Below are 15,566 nucleotides of genomic sequence, written 5' to 3'. Positions count from 1 at the left end.
ATAACATTATGGGGTACAGATATGTCACATTCCCCCCCCCCCCCACAAGGCTAAGGAGTTCAAAAAGAGGGTGTTGCTTTAAAGATGAAGGAGTGGGGGAATTTAAAGGGAATCTGAGAGATATATTCTTCACTTAGAGGGTAGGGTGTTGGCTATATGGAATGAGCTGCTATAAGGGGTGATAGATACAATTAAATTGCTCAAAAATAATTGGAAAGAGGGAAATGGGTGAAACATGGGCAAATGGGGCTACATCAGAAAGGCATAATTGTTGGTAGTGGAAGAGTTGAGCTGAAGGACCCACTTCTGTACTCATAGTAAGATCAGTCATAAAGCTGTACAAGTCGAGCGTCTGGCAGAAACCCTCACCATCTCAGGAGTACATGCAATTCTATGTGGATTACATTGGGGTCAGGGTTAAACCTGGGTCCATGGCACTATGAGGCAATGGTCCACTGTCCCCATTACCTATCAGTTTTGGCTTCCCCCATAGAGAACTGCGTGCAAATTCTGTGCAACATTTCCTTGACATATTGATATACAATTGTTCCAAACCAGATGATAGTCTGTAGTTATCTTTCATTTCTACACACTTAAAGTCCCCTTTAATTAAGAGTAAATGATATAGAATAAAAATAGATGCTAAACGCACTGCAAATGTTTTTGTTTTAATTGAGTAATACAGGGTATCAGAATTTGAAATGCAATTTTGCAAATCAAAGTTTAACAACAAAGTTATGGCAAACTAAAATTGCCCCATCTACATCGTGGCCACATGTAGATTTGGAGGAAAACTGAAAAAGCCACAAAGAACACCCAATTCTACTCACGTCTCCATTTTAGTTACAGTTCACTGTAAATGTCTCTTTCCTACATTTATTGTGCCAAGATTATCCCCAAAATTTAAAAAAAATGTTCAATTTTCCTCTCAATAAACCAACCTCATGTTATTCTTGGAAATGGATTTTGGCCAACCAGCATATTCAAACATGAGGTGTATCACACAGAATTCAATATCAGGCAATCCAACTTCCTCCATCTCTCAGGCGAAGAGAAGGAAAAATAAATTGCAAGTAGATCAGGGAAAACATCTGGTAAATTCTTCACTGGCTTTGTAACAAAATGAAACCTGCATCTGATTTGATAACCATAAGATCAAACTATTCCTGGTGCTGGAGTCTTCATGAAATCTTTCGTTTGTGGCCTAAATTAACTCTGTACTTTCCACAGATAGACATATTCTTTCAGTCCAGATCCACTGGCTTCAGATCTAGCAGAGGTTATTCTGTGGCTTGTAGTGCTCCCATTTGCTAACTCTATCATTTTTCTTCGTGGTAAGTGTTTGGAAGGTACTGTACAAGTAACTTATGCAACATTCAAATCACTCTTCAAACGCAAAGTTTCCCTCCGACATCTTTCCAAAAAGCAATACCTCCGCTTCCACTTCCAGCCTTTCAACTGTCTAGAGCCACAATTACCCCTTCATGCAAACTAGTAATCTTTCTATATCAAAAAAAATCTAATCGAAGTATCATCATTTGAGATGACTATATTCAGTTTACTAATGCAACTCTGACAGTATTCATCATTTTATGTTTCCAACTTACTTCCAGTCTAACCACTTTATCCCTAGCCTTCTGTCGAGATGAATGTTCAAGGATCAGAACCTCATCTTTGATTGGATACTTTCCAGACTCAATGCAGAGATGAATTTCAGATCGCAATCACTGCTCTCATTTTCTCAAACAGAACCGGGGGTAATGGCTCCATTAGTATTTATACCCTTCACAAAATGTAGCTTGTTTCTTTGTTTCATAAGACAAGCATTTTTCCTGCAGCAAGTGTGCCTTATTTCTGACTGGCCTAACCACCCACCCCACATAACTTTACTTAACTCAATACTTCTGAAACATCACTGATCCAGAACAGTTAACTATGCCACCTAATGAGCTTTATATGAATAATGGCCATTTATGCAAGGTTTCAAAGCAGTTGAATCTTTATCCTAGCAACATATCAGTATCTCCAGGAGAGGGAGCAAGGGGAAATATTTTGCTAAATAATATCTGTGCATCAAATCCATATCAAATTGGATCAAAATATTAATGGTAGCCTGATCATAATGGGCATATTTTTACATTATTATCCTCAAATTAATTAAAGGTCAAGGATGAATGTTAAATCATGAATATGAGAGTATTTCCATTTATAGAAAGTAAATTGGAGGTTAGTGTTGATTTAAAATGATTAAAGTTACCAAGATCTCCTTGAGCCTCAATTACTTCAGGGTGCAGAGAAACTTCCCATAGTGTTTCCTAAATTAGTCTTGCACTTCCTCTCACTACCCATGTTTAAGGTGAATCAATAAAGGATGTGATTAGACAACAGTGCAGTGCACAGAATAAATGGAATAATTTTCTTTTTTAAACAATGTGTTCATGTATAAACTGGAACTTAATTTAAAAGAGATTATGAAATGCAGCGCAGAACAGGCCACTCATCCTAACTTTTCCATGCCGACCAAGCTACCCTCATTTGCCTGCCCTTGATCCATATTGTTCTAAACCTTTCCCAACCAAGTCAAATATTTTTTTTTAAACTTTGATGTTGTAGAGAAATAAAATGTCACGAGCCATACCAATTTCTTATCAGATTTCAATTCAGGAACTGGGATAGAGGTTGGGGGGCAGAATGTGGATGATTTTTTTTTTGATTTTTTTTTTAATCACAAATGCAGAACTATAGATTGTGTTCAACGTAACCTGCCACCTCTACTCCCTGTGCACTTACATGGCTTTCCAATGTTGAGACCTTAGCTTCGATAGCCAGTAGTCATAAGTGTGGCAACTGGTGACAAAGTCCCCAAAATCTGCACCCAGAGGCTTTGTGCACATCTGTTAGCTTTGAAATTGAGCCTTTTCTATTTTAAAGTGGAGAGAATTTAACAGTTGGAATGGATTAAAACATTTTTTTACAATTACAAATATATTATACAAAATAACAATAAAAGCAAAGAAAGATTTTTTTTTAATTGATGTGAAAGTTAAAGTAAAAGCACTTCTAGAAGATGGCCACTTTGTTGTCTACGTGCCTGCTACATCGTGCATGCTCACAATGATATTTTATTCCAGCTCCAATTTCCTGAACTAGCATTACATCCCTGGATTTCCTTAAATTTCTAAAACAAAAAAAAAAATCAGATCATAGCTTCAAATTCATTCAGAGACAACCTCCACAAGCTCCCTTGGGCAGAGATTGCCAAACATTTAATTCTGTCTGGCTGAAGAAATCTCTCATCTGTCCTTTATTTTGAGGTCATACACCCCTGCTTTCACCACCACAGTCAGAGGAAACATCCCGGTCAAGCTCAGTAAAAACATGCTGCAAATTTCAGAGATTTTCTGCAATTCTTCCAAACTGCAGAATAAAAGTGTAGACTATTCAATTTTGCCTGCAAAAAGTAACCCCTCCCTCTCAAGAACCATTTTAGACAAAATGGCAACAATCATGCTTACTTTCAATACTCCTGGATTGCATTATTACGTCTTGTTTGTGAATTCACTTGCTATAGACAACCTGCCTTCCAAATTGTCTGCTGGTCACTAATGTTGATTTCAGCAAAGTCCTTCTGAACATCATTTTTTTTCAATAATCATGTGGCATAGTCTACGCATTGCAAGAATTCACACATTCTAATCCACAATTCATCAACAATCCTTCAGCAAATGGAAAACTCAAAGTCACACAGCATCCACAAAAAGTAAAACTTTTCAGGAGTGAAAAGGGGCTTAAGCCCAAAACACCAACTTTCTATGGACGCTGCTTGACCTGCCAAGTTTCTTCAGTACTTTGGTGAACTACACAAGATCACAGCATTTGCAGATATTTTTGTTTACCATGACAATCGCAAAATAATAGAATGGCAGTTAATGTCAACCCAAACTCCCAGATTACATCAAGATCATCTCCAACAGTTCCAATAATGCATCTATGAGTTTTTTTACCTGCTCTTGAAATCCTCCAGGAGTATTCCCCAACTGATGCAGGAATCAACTTCACAACTGAGCTGGTAATCAAAAAAAATGTGCTGGAATGAAAGCATTTCATGGAATAAACTACACACAGCATGGAGGAGACTGCCACAGCCCTTTCATGGAACAAGAATTGCAAAGAAATTCAAGTTTAGTCTTGCACAGGTTGCAAAGTGCAACCCAAAATCTCCCACTCATTTCCTAATGAAATGTAAAAATCCTAATACTAATTCTATTCAGAAAAAAGTGACATTTAAAATTAAGACGCAACTTATTTTGCTTTCATATTTTGTTCAGGTTAGAGATGCTTTTGCATCTTTCCTGGATAAAATTGGGTATTTCTGTTACCTACATTGAAGGCACAGATTTCTATAATAATTTGTTCATATTAAAATGAATTGTTCATATTAAAAGTGAAACTTTAAATTTGAAAATACTACATCTTTACTCTTGCAAGGTTATTTCCTTGCCACCCAAATCCAAGCACTAGCAGGGCATTTCTATCACTGCACAATTTGTAATTACGTACTTTTTTGAGACCTGAAATTCCACTCAAGTTCATTCCTAGTTATTATTGAAATGAATAGCTAACTAGATAGTATCAAAAATTCATACAAGACAGACCAGCAAGAAAGATAGATTTCCCTCCTGAAAGCACACTAATGAAACATATGACTTTAAAACCACAATCAGTAATTTTCTGGTCATTTTCATTAATTACTTGTTTTTCTTAAAATTCCAAGTAACAAATTCCATAGCTGCTTCCATGGGATTGAAATCTAGACTCTGGACTGTTCAACAAGACTTCTAGATTACTAGTAGAATAACAATGGTATGCTATATGGTATAACATTGAAATATTTATTGAATGGACACTGCACAGTCGCATAGTAATATTATTACAAGTATACTGTTTTAGATACTGTTGGGAGGTACGTTTTACCAGGAAATAGTTGTAGTGGTCAGTTTTCTGGCACAAAGTCCAGTCTTATGTCTCAGAAGGGTGGGGGGGGGGGGGGGGGGGAGGTAGAAGATGTGAGCTGCAGTGATGGTGATGCGATAGTCAGGGGGATAGGCGGTTCTGTGGACAAGATTGAGACTCCCGGATGGTATGTGGCCTGCCAAATGTCAGGGACATCTTAGATAGAGTCCACAGCATTCAAGCAGGAAGGTGAGCAGCCAGATCCTGAGGTCCACGTTGGCACCAATGACAGATGGGAAAAAGGGTGAGGTTCTGAAGAGGAATAATGGAGTTTGGAAGGAAATTAAAAAGCAGGAACTCGAGTGGTAAACTCTAGATTGCTATCAGTGCCACATGCAAGTGAGGATAGAAATAAGAAGTCATGAGTTGGTGCAGGGGTTCAGATTTGTGTATTTTGGAGAAGGTTTGACCTGTACAAGGACAGGTTGCACTTAATTGGGACGTGGGCCAATATCCTGGCACCAGGTTTGTTGGGAAGGGTTCAAACTAGTTAGACTGGGGGATAGGACTCAGAAGGATAGGGTAGATCACACAGAAGTAGAAGATAACGAGATTGTGAAGAAGGATAAGCAATCAATCAGGCAAAATTTTAAGCGCAAGATTATGGATTTAACTGGGGTTCTTTGGAAACAAAATTTAAAAGGGTGATCAATACAGCATTGAAGGTTTTGTATTTAAAAGTCCCTAGTGCAAGGTTGATGACTTTGTAAAACAGCTGGAAGTGACCATCACAGAGTCATGGCTGAAAGAAGATTATAGCTGGGAACTAAATATCCATGGATACACAGTATATCGGAAGAACAGGAAAGTAGTCGGGGTGGGGGGTGGCTCTGCTGCTCAAAATGGAACTAAATCGTTCAAGAGAGGAGACATTGGATCAGACATTATTGTATCCCTGTGGGTAGAATTAAGAAATTATAAGGGTAAAAAGATCCTGATGGAAGTCGTATACAGTAGCCAGGAAATGACATGAACTCAGAGAGATAAAGAAGGCATACAAAAATGGCAATATTACAATAGTCATGGGGGATTTAAATATGCAGGTTGATTGGAAAAACCAGGTTGGTGCTGGATGCCAAGAGAAGGAACTTTTAAAATGCATTCAGGAGAGCTTCATAGAACAGTTTGTGGCTGAACCAACCAAGGAAATGGCAATTCTGGATAAGGTATTGTGCAAAGAACCAGGGTTGACAAGGGAGCTGAAGGTAAGGGAACCCTTTGGAGGCAGTGATCATAGAATTGTGCTGCAGATTAAAAGGCAAAAAGTAAAATCAGATGTGTCAGTATACCAGTGGAATAAAGAGGATTACAGAGGCATGAGAGAAGAATTGGCCAAAGTTGATTCAAAAGGGTCCCTGGCTGGGAGCACGGCAGAGCAAAGGCTGGAGTTTCTATGAGAAATCAGGATGGTGTCGGGCATGTATATTCCAAAATAAAATTGAATAGAAAAATGACAAAACTGGCTGACAAGATGCCTGTCATGTACTTACCTACATCGGGAGCAGAGCCAGTCACCACTGATGACACAAGCGAAGCTACCTGCATGCGCGGGTGAGCCAAGTGTCAGTGTACAGGTGATGGATCTCAGACACAGGAGGAGAGTGAAAGCTTCAGGATCACCCATGTTGGTGAGCCAAGGAGAGGTCAGAGGGGTTTGGGTATATGGGGAGAAGAAGAATGTAATGTTGTGTCTGAAGAGATTAAAAAAAAGTCAACTCCATTGTGTGCTGAAGGAAACGTGTGATTATTCTTCAATTGTTTGTAAGCGGGGGTAAATCAGTGGTGTTACGAGTGGAGACCCTGTGAGTTCACCGTGCCTTCTGGTTTAAAATTGAAAATGATGAGGATAAACCCCTTACAGGAGCAGGGAGGTCAAACTGGAAAATTCCCCCCCCCCCCCCCACTTTCATTAAAAATGCACTAGCAGGTTCACAATCCTCAAAGCACACTACTCTGCCCTCAGCGTGACAAGTCAGAATACAAAATATGGTTTACTTGTGCTGCATCTTCTAGAGCATATAGCCTGTGAAGTGCAGGATGTCTTAGTGGATCTAAAAGGTCATCTCCGATGCAACATGCTCAAGGCTGCTATTCTTCAGTGTCTTCAGCCATCTAGGGAGATCCATATTGCCCAAATACTAGGCAATCATCACAGATGTTTTTAAAATATTTTTACTTAATACTCCATACATGCAGTAAATACATTATATACAGATATTAGAAAGAGAACAAATTGATTGCATACATGATTGTATACACCCCCTCCCAACCAAAAAGAAAAAAAATACAAATTGAAAAAAAAAAGTATAAAAACATAGAAAAAGAACCATCACAGATGTTGAGATGGCATAGGTTAGCTGGAACAGACCCCGTCGAAGGTAATTTTTGGAAACAGAGGTACCTTCGATATTTACATCATCATGTTCAACGTTACGTCCACTACCACTGCAATGAAGATAGAAGGATTGGCTACTTTCCCTAGTCAGGAGGAGCTAATGGAGCTGGAACAACTGCTGACGGCACCTTGTGAAGCACCAGCATTTCTCAAATTGAAGATAACTGAATTATCTCTAATTGCATAATTTGTGCACTTATTACTATTTGTTCTTCTAAGTCTAATGTAGATAGATTTATTCTCAATAAATATCTATTTCGTTATTGTCTTTTAAAGATGCTGAGCTATATAGTTTAGAATAAAAGTTTTTGAAAGTTTCATTTATTTCAAGATTTATAACGAATAACATTCAAATAATTTTTAATTGCATTAATTATTCTTGAAGATTGCTCAGATTTAAATTGCCATGCAAGTATTTTATGTGCTTTTTCACCCAATTCATAATATGTTTTGATTTTGTAATCAATTTTTCAGTTCTGTAAGTTGTAATATATTATATTGTAATTTTTTTATTAATCAATTGCCTACGATTATCTTCTGAGCTTTGCCTCTTTTTCCAATTTTTTTTATTTCTTGCTCCAACTGATCTACTTCTTTCATACAACAATCTTAATTTTTGTAGTTAAACTTATAATTTTCTCTCATAAGATTTCATGGCATCCCATATTACAAATTTATCATTCATCAAATTCAGATTTGTATCACAAAATAACTGAATATGCCTTCTAATAATAACAAAAAATCACAAAATTCCTTTTTAATAATGTTGAATTCAATTTCCATCTATATATGGATTTTTCTTTGTCTGGCATTATTATAGACATGAACATTAGTGAATGATCTGATAATATCCTTGTTTTGTTTTCAACATCCAATATCCTGCCCTGTATTTATGCAGATGTTAAGAATAAGTCAATTCTAGAAATAAAAATCATGTATGTTTGAATAAAAAAAGTCTCTTTCATTGGAATGAACATTTTTCCAAGCATCTATCAAATATAATTCTTTCATTAAAATCAAAGTTGTCTTTGCTGCTTTGGCTCTTACTACTCCTTTTGTAGTTCTAAATTCTGAAAATATTTAACAGTGTACCATCATATATATTCCAGCAGGATCTGTCACAGCATTTGTATTTTAATTGGAATATTTTTTTAACTAAAATAGCCACACCTTCTTACCTTAGAATTAAAAGAATCAACTACATATCTAATCTCTCTTTAATTTCAAATGTTTTTTCAGTTAAGTGAATTTCTTGCAAAAAGGCTCTACCTACACCTATTTTCTTAAGATAGGTTAATATCCTTCCTCTTCATGGGTCTATTTAAAGCATTTACATTATAATTTACAAATTTAACTGAATTACTCATCCTACTAGTTAACTCTTCTTCCACCTCCGCCTGTAAATTTTCCTCCTATGACTCTCAACCCAGCATACTTACACTATACTCCTCCAACAATCAAGATAAAAAGATAGAAAATAAGAATATTTTCAAAAATACATACATATTATATATATATATATATATATATATATATATATATATAAAAAAATCAAAAAGATTCCCCCTCCCATAGGTGTTGTAATTATATAATCCAACATCACCTCTCTCTATTTCATGGGCCATGACTGGAGTCACAACTATCCACATGATACAATAGAAGTCAGATCCACCTTCCTTCTCCCTCCCCCCCACCGGTATTTTTACTTAAAATCCTTTAAATATTGAATCTAAACTTCATTAAAAGGGAAAAAAAAACATACAATGCACCAAAAAAAATCAGTAGTAAAGAAAAAAGTGGTCAATAAGATGTCATCATTTACACTTCATAGTAGCAAACTACCAAAAAGAGTCCATCAGAATGAAAGCATTCATAAATCTTCACTCCCTCTCAACAAATGGAAAACTTTGAGCGAATTCATCTGCTTCTGCATACCTTGAAAATAACTTTTTCCATCTCCCGGTATGAAGATCTTCAAAGTCACAGGATGATGCAGAACAAACCTATATCCTTTCCCCCACCCCATAATGTCTTCTTAACCAGGCTGAATTCTCTTCTTTTTAATAAGTATGCACATATCAGGATAAAATAGAATTTTAGAACCTTGATACTCAAGTGGGCCTCCTGTTGATTTCATCTTTGCAGCTACCAGAGACAAAATCTTCTCTTTACCTTGGTACTGGAGAAATTTAATTAATATAGATTGTGGATTTTGATTTGGAGGCAGTTTGGATCTGAGAGCCCTGTGTGCTCTTTCATTCTCTTTAGAATGGTCAAAATGTTCAGCATCCAGCATTTCAGGATGTAATTCCAGGAGAAGCCTATCATATTTTGCTTTTCCACATTTTCTTCAAGACTCATATTTAAAGCCGTAGTAATGTTTTCTACAATAGTTATTCTATCTTCCTCTTGCTGCACATCTTCTTGCATTCTTTTCATTGAACCTTGCAAGTTATTTAATTTTTTTCTTCATTAACAGCTTCAAGCATTTTACTTATTTCCCCCTTTAGATTTGCCCACAGTTCATTATTTGATATGTCCTTAACCTTAGATTTAAATCTAGTTTCTACAGTTCTAGTAGTTTTCTTTCCTCTTTACCTCTTCTCCTTCTAGATCTTCATCGTCTTCGCTGCCCGATATCTGTGAGCCCGAGTCTTCTTCCGTCAGCATTGCTGAAGGCCTCTATTGTTCGCACATATGTGCCGCATCATTTCCTGTTTCCCCTTCTTCAGCGTTATCTTTCAGTCATTGCGGGAGAGCAACGACGAAAGAGAGGCCTTCAAGAGGATCACTAGTTCTCTGCTTCTTTCCAACATAAGCCCCTTTCTTTCCTTGTTTTCTCTTCTTGATGGGCTCCAGGTAAGGTTGCAGTAGTTTTTTTCTCCTTTTTTGAAAACGTATTATAGTATAGTTTAGATGTTTAAATGTACTTTAGACAACTTTTAATCACTTAGTTAAACATTTTTTTTCCTAGTAGGGTTAGATTTCATGTCGTAACCCTAGAGTATCAAGTGACTTCCCCTGCAAGGCTCTAATTAAGTGGTGTGGGAGGAGTCACCTTTCCACCTGGAAGATAGATTATGAAAAAATATTGGTTGACTATGAAGACCCACTGAGCCTCCAAGGAATGCTCCTTCAGTTTATCACAAGATTAGTTGTAGAAATCATATTATACAGGCAACCCAGAGTATGCAAGAGTTCCATTCTTGAGAATTTTTCATACGCCAATTTCTCCTCATCAGAAATATTTTTTTCCCCCCCCAGAAAGCCTTCACCTACACTTGCTATAATTCAATCAACCATCACCCTACTCTTCTCATAATTAAACAAATAGAATAAATACATTTAGTCAATAGCAAATATTATGAACAATTTATTATCACTACAAGTTTGAGAATGGTTTTTAAAATGTATGAGAAAATTTGCATGAAAATGGATTTCCACAAGTTAAGTCATTTGTAACCCTGGAAGTCACTGCATGGGTGTAATTCACAATGAACTTTCCTGTGGCTCTTTCCATGTAATTTTCCAGCTCCTACATCTAAATCTCAAAGTCCACAAGCAGCACTGCTAGCTCACCATTGCAGGTTTTTAAATGTCTTCCCTTCACTGCACTCGGTCAATCTCTCTCCTCCAGTCCATTGATTCAATGCAAAAAAATTAAACTGATCTCTGCTTCTTCACAGGCAGACAATTGAAAATAAAAAGACTATGACAATCAAAATATTATGTAACTGTGCATGAGCTTACTACTTAGAAATTTTTCAAAATGTACAAATAATGTGCAAAAAATGTACATTATCTGTGGACACTACATTAAAAACTGAAGTACATTTTTAATCCTCAAATGGGTTTGGCTCAAGGAAGAGTAGAAGTAACTTGAAGTACAGTTGTCCCCACTCATCCATGGTTTCACGTTCTGCAGTTTCAGTTACCCGCGGTCTGAAAATGTAGTGCAGATCGTATTCAGATTGACTGTCGCAGTATCACTGTGCTCATGTTCAAGTAACCCTTTTTTAAAAAATATTGTTATAATTGTTCTATTTCATTAAAAGTTATTGTTGTTAACCTCTTATTATGTCTAATTTATAAATTAAACTTCATCATAGGTATGTATGTATAGGATAAGAAACGGTATATATAGGATTTGGTACTATCTGCAGTTTCAGGCATTGACTGGGGAACATATACCCTGCAGATAAGTGGGGTCGGGGGGGATGATGAATACTAAAATTATTTGGCATAGAAATCCAAAATATTACAAGCAAAATACTGGAACTTCTCATGAACACATGGCACAAGGCAGAATACCATATCTAGAAGATCATCTGCATTACAGCACCTAAACTGGGTTCAATCCCAGACACTGCATGGAGCTTCCTTGTTCTCCCCATCACTGCTACCGTCAGTTCACTGATAAAGAATGAAAATATCTGGGGGGGGGGGGGGTCAAGCATTATTCTCTTCAGAACCATATACTAGCAATTCTCAAAAGTCAGGAAATAATTGAATGGGATTATTCAATTTCTATCTGTAAACCAATTTTCAATCCATGTCAGTTTATTAACTGTATGAACTTTGAATGTGTTCACCAACCTCCTGAGATGCCTTATCAAAAGCTTTAAAAGAAAAATCCAAATATACAACATCATTCCACTAATCACATTCTTCAAGAACTTCAGTAGGTTAGTCAAATTTGAGATTTCATTATTCCACTCCATTGCTATTATTTTTCACTGTGCTTTGTTTTCACATCCTTGATTTATAGTCTTCAGCATCTTTCCTAATACTGACTTTAGACTAAGATGTTGGTAGCTCTCAGTTTTCCTTTCCTTCCTTTCTTAAATAGTAGCACCCACACATTGATTGGAAGACTTCCAAATTGCAGTAAAAGCCCCCACGATCTAAAACCTATTGAGATTGGTAGATTCTGGATAAGTGAATTTTCCAGTAGCTTGAGATTGTATGTTGCATGGATTGACAAACTAATCGCTATAGGGTGCCAATTTTAAACATGCATTTTTTTTACCTATTTATTTTCTGGATTTTTTTTTGCTGGTTGTTTGAAGTGGCCAGTTGCTTGAATTCGGGGCAAGACCCATTTAAAAAAAAAACTATGATACAACACATTGGCTACAATTTCTAAAGTCGAAGTTATACATTTCATTCAGTCCCTTTTTCTTGTTAAAATCTTCATTCTTTGATATTTCTAGTAATTTCTTTGTGTCCCTACCATGAACACAGACACAAAGTTGCTCAACTCCTCCACTGTCCCCCAAAATTGAAAATTCAATGAAATATAAAACTTAAAGGCAAACAGCAGTTTCCTTCAGACAATAGACATGCTTACTATTTTTCAAAATCTACAAATGTAATACCATCTGTCTAATCAAAGAATATATATGTACTTAATATCCTATTCAATTATTTCCAGAACTTTTGGAATTGCTATATGGCATCAGTCGTACTCATATCTGGTCCGATGAATTACACCAATCCCTCATGAATTTCAAGTTTACTCAGCCCACATATGATGCAGTGTAATTCTTTTACAGAAACTAAAGGGTGGAGAAAAGCTTGAAACTTACTCAAAGACTTCCTTTTTAATATACATTTTAATTATGGGAGATTACATAATATTACAATTTAAACTACTAGTCTTGTTTAAATGAAAACATGATCAAGCATACTATACATATACTTTATAAAAGTGAAGGTTTTGTACAGATTTATGAACATAAATGAACAACTGTTAATTATAGGTTTTGCTAATTACAGTTTCTGCCACTTATAAAGTAGAAGGCATTAATAACATGATACTGGAGAAACAGCCAGTCTCACAGTGTCTATAGGAAGTAAATATATGTTAATAAGATTTGGGCCTGAACACAAGTTAAAAAAAAAAGCCCAGGCATCTTAATTAAAGACTAGAGAGAAAGGTGGTGGGGGGGGGGGGGGGGGGGGGGTGGAGGGATGACCAACAGCCAAAAGGTGTTAAATGGATCTGATAAGAGGAAAGTTGGCAATTGATTCTGGCTCTGTGAAAGGAGTCAGAGGGAGAGGGAAGAGATTAGGCCTTGTTATGCTGCCTTTTTAAAGCCAGCTCAAGAAAAAAAATGGTGAATTTACCTTTTATAATGGTGGTCTATTATGTAGGTCCAGCATTGACTTTATGGAGAGCAGAGTCAGGAGCTGAAGGAGGCAGGGCAAGTGGTGCAGAAGCACCACCCATGACGTCAAACATGCGCACCAGCAAATGAAAAATTAATAGACATTCCCTCCCACACAAAAGAACAGAAAGCTTTAGCCATCTCTCATATGAATAATGATCCTTTAGAGACAAATTGCAGTTGCTATTGCCCTGTATGTGAACACACAGAGTGTTTTAAAATTCGCACCTGGGTGTCGTTGTGACATCATCAGCCCACCCCTTTGCAGCTGCTTTCAGTGGTATTGCCTTTATCGAGGAGGTGGAGGGAACTCGCTCCACCTTTGAGTGTTACCTCTAGATGGATCAGAATTCACCTGCTGAATCCTCTCTCAGAGCTTTTATGAAGGCAAGTGAAGCGATGCAAAGACTAAGAATATCGGCCTTTACATTCCCTTTTTCCCCCACTATAAAAAGGCCTAGAGAGAGACAGAACTAGAGGGAAGGAGATGTGGAAGTTTCTTAACAGAAATTGGAGAAGTGGATGTTAATGCCACCCAGTTGGAGCATGCCCTGAAGGAAGAAGAGGTATTGTTGAGGAACCATACCTCACCTTCCATCTGGGCACCTCCAGCCAGATGGCATTAACATAGACTTCTCTGGTTTCTGTTAAGAACTCCCCCCCCATTCACCCTCTTCCCATCTTCTTCCCTCAAATTCTATCTCTCTTTCTCTTCCCTTTCCCTCCACCTCCTTTCACAGAGCCAAAATCAATTGTCACCTTTCCTCTCAAGTCCAATCAACTCCTTTTGGCTGTTGGTCTGGACTTCTCTCCCTCCCATTCTTCCCCCTTTCTCTCTCATCTTTAATTAAGATGTCTGCCTGATTTTTGCATATAGCTTGAAGGGCTCAGCCCCAAAATATCAGTAATATAATATTTACTTCCTATGGAAGTTGTGAGACTGGCCAAGTTACTCCACCATTTGTGTTTTTAACTAAAATTTCAGCATCTGCAGACTTTCATGCTTCACTCCATTAATACCACAATACCATGAAGCTGTCCCCCATAAACTTTACCATGAGCCATTCTCCAGATTCACACTAATGTCCAGGTTTAAAATTCTCACTCAAATAAAGAATCAATATTCATTCAATAGCAAGCTTTCATGAAGTGCAAACTTCTCCAGTTAAATACTAGGAAGACCAAAACTTCCTTGGTCTTCTACTACAACTTCTTTACCTTCCCAACCCAACCCACCCCATCCTCCAAACATTGTTAGATAAACTTCAACTGAAGCTACCAAACCATCTTTTCTATATCACAAATTGACCATTGACTTCCACAATGAGCCTCATACCCATACCTCAACCAACGTTTTGCTGAAGCTTTTGGTCCTTGCCTCAGCCAATTCATTACCTACATGCCTTGTTTGAATGCTCTTCGTGTACAACTACATGCAACTCTACAACAGAGGTTCTCAACCTTTTTCTTTCCACTCACATACCACTTTAAGTATTCCTTATGCCATAGGTGCTCTGTGATTAGTAAGGGATTGCTTAAGGTGGGATGTGGATGGAAAGAAAAAGGTTGAAAACCACTGTTGTAATCATACCTAATTGACTCATTATGTGCACAGTTTCAGAACTCCAAAGAAAATGGGCCAATGACAATTTTTCTCAAACAAAATATTTCAGTAACAATTGGATCTAGAGCAGTATTTCTTAACCTTTCCTTCCCATTCACATCCCACCTTAAGCAATCCCTTACTAATCACAGAGCACTGATGGTATAGGGATTACTTAAAGTGGTATGTGAGTGCAAAGAAAAAGGTTGGGAACCACTGCTCTACTACATTCATCCTTGTGCTCCTGCAAATCCAATCCTCGATTTCTGGTCCTTTAATTTAAAGCCGTGCCAATTACCTTTTATAGCCTTCAAGATTCCTTTATTGTCATGTAAAACACACAAAATTAATGAACTTTTGCCTGCCAGAAGTGCAGGAAATAAGC

General features: G+C 37.2%; 1 protein-coding gene across 4 annotated transcripts in view; it reads right to left on the bottom strand.

Moving 5' to 3' along the window:
- LOC138739185 (phospholipid scramblase 2-like) overlaps positions 1 to 15,566 on the bottom strand; it is a 63,963-nt gene that overhangs the window by 41,386 nt on the left and 7,011 nt on the right. For 2 of the 4 annotated variants that reach the window (XM_069890747.1, XM_069890744.1), the window contains exon 3: positions 4,005 to 4,066. The exons of 1 other annotated variant lie outside the window; for it this stretch is intronic. The gene's annotated coding sequence lies outside the window, so the exon portion shown is untranslated. Of the gene's footprint in view, positions 1 to 4,004; positions 4,067 to 13,537; positions 13,601 to 15,566 lie in introns of all 4 variants that reach the window. One more of the 4 variants, XM_069890746.1, reaches the window with a different exon arrangement.

The sequence above is a fragment of the Narcine bancroftii genome, chromosome 7 (genome assembly GCF_036971445.1).
Source record: "Narcine bancroftii isolate sNarBan1 chromosome 7, sNarBan1.hap1, whole genome shotgun sequence".
Lineage (NCBI taxonomy): Eukaryota > Metazoa > Chordata > Chondrichthyes > Torpediniformes > Narcinidae > Narcine > Narcine bancroftii.
The sequence above is the reverse complement of the archived record's forward strand: the minus strand, read 5'-3'. Positions and strand labels throughout refer to the sequence as shown.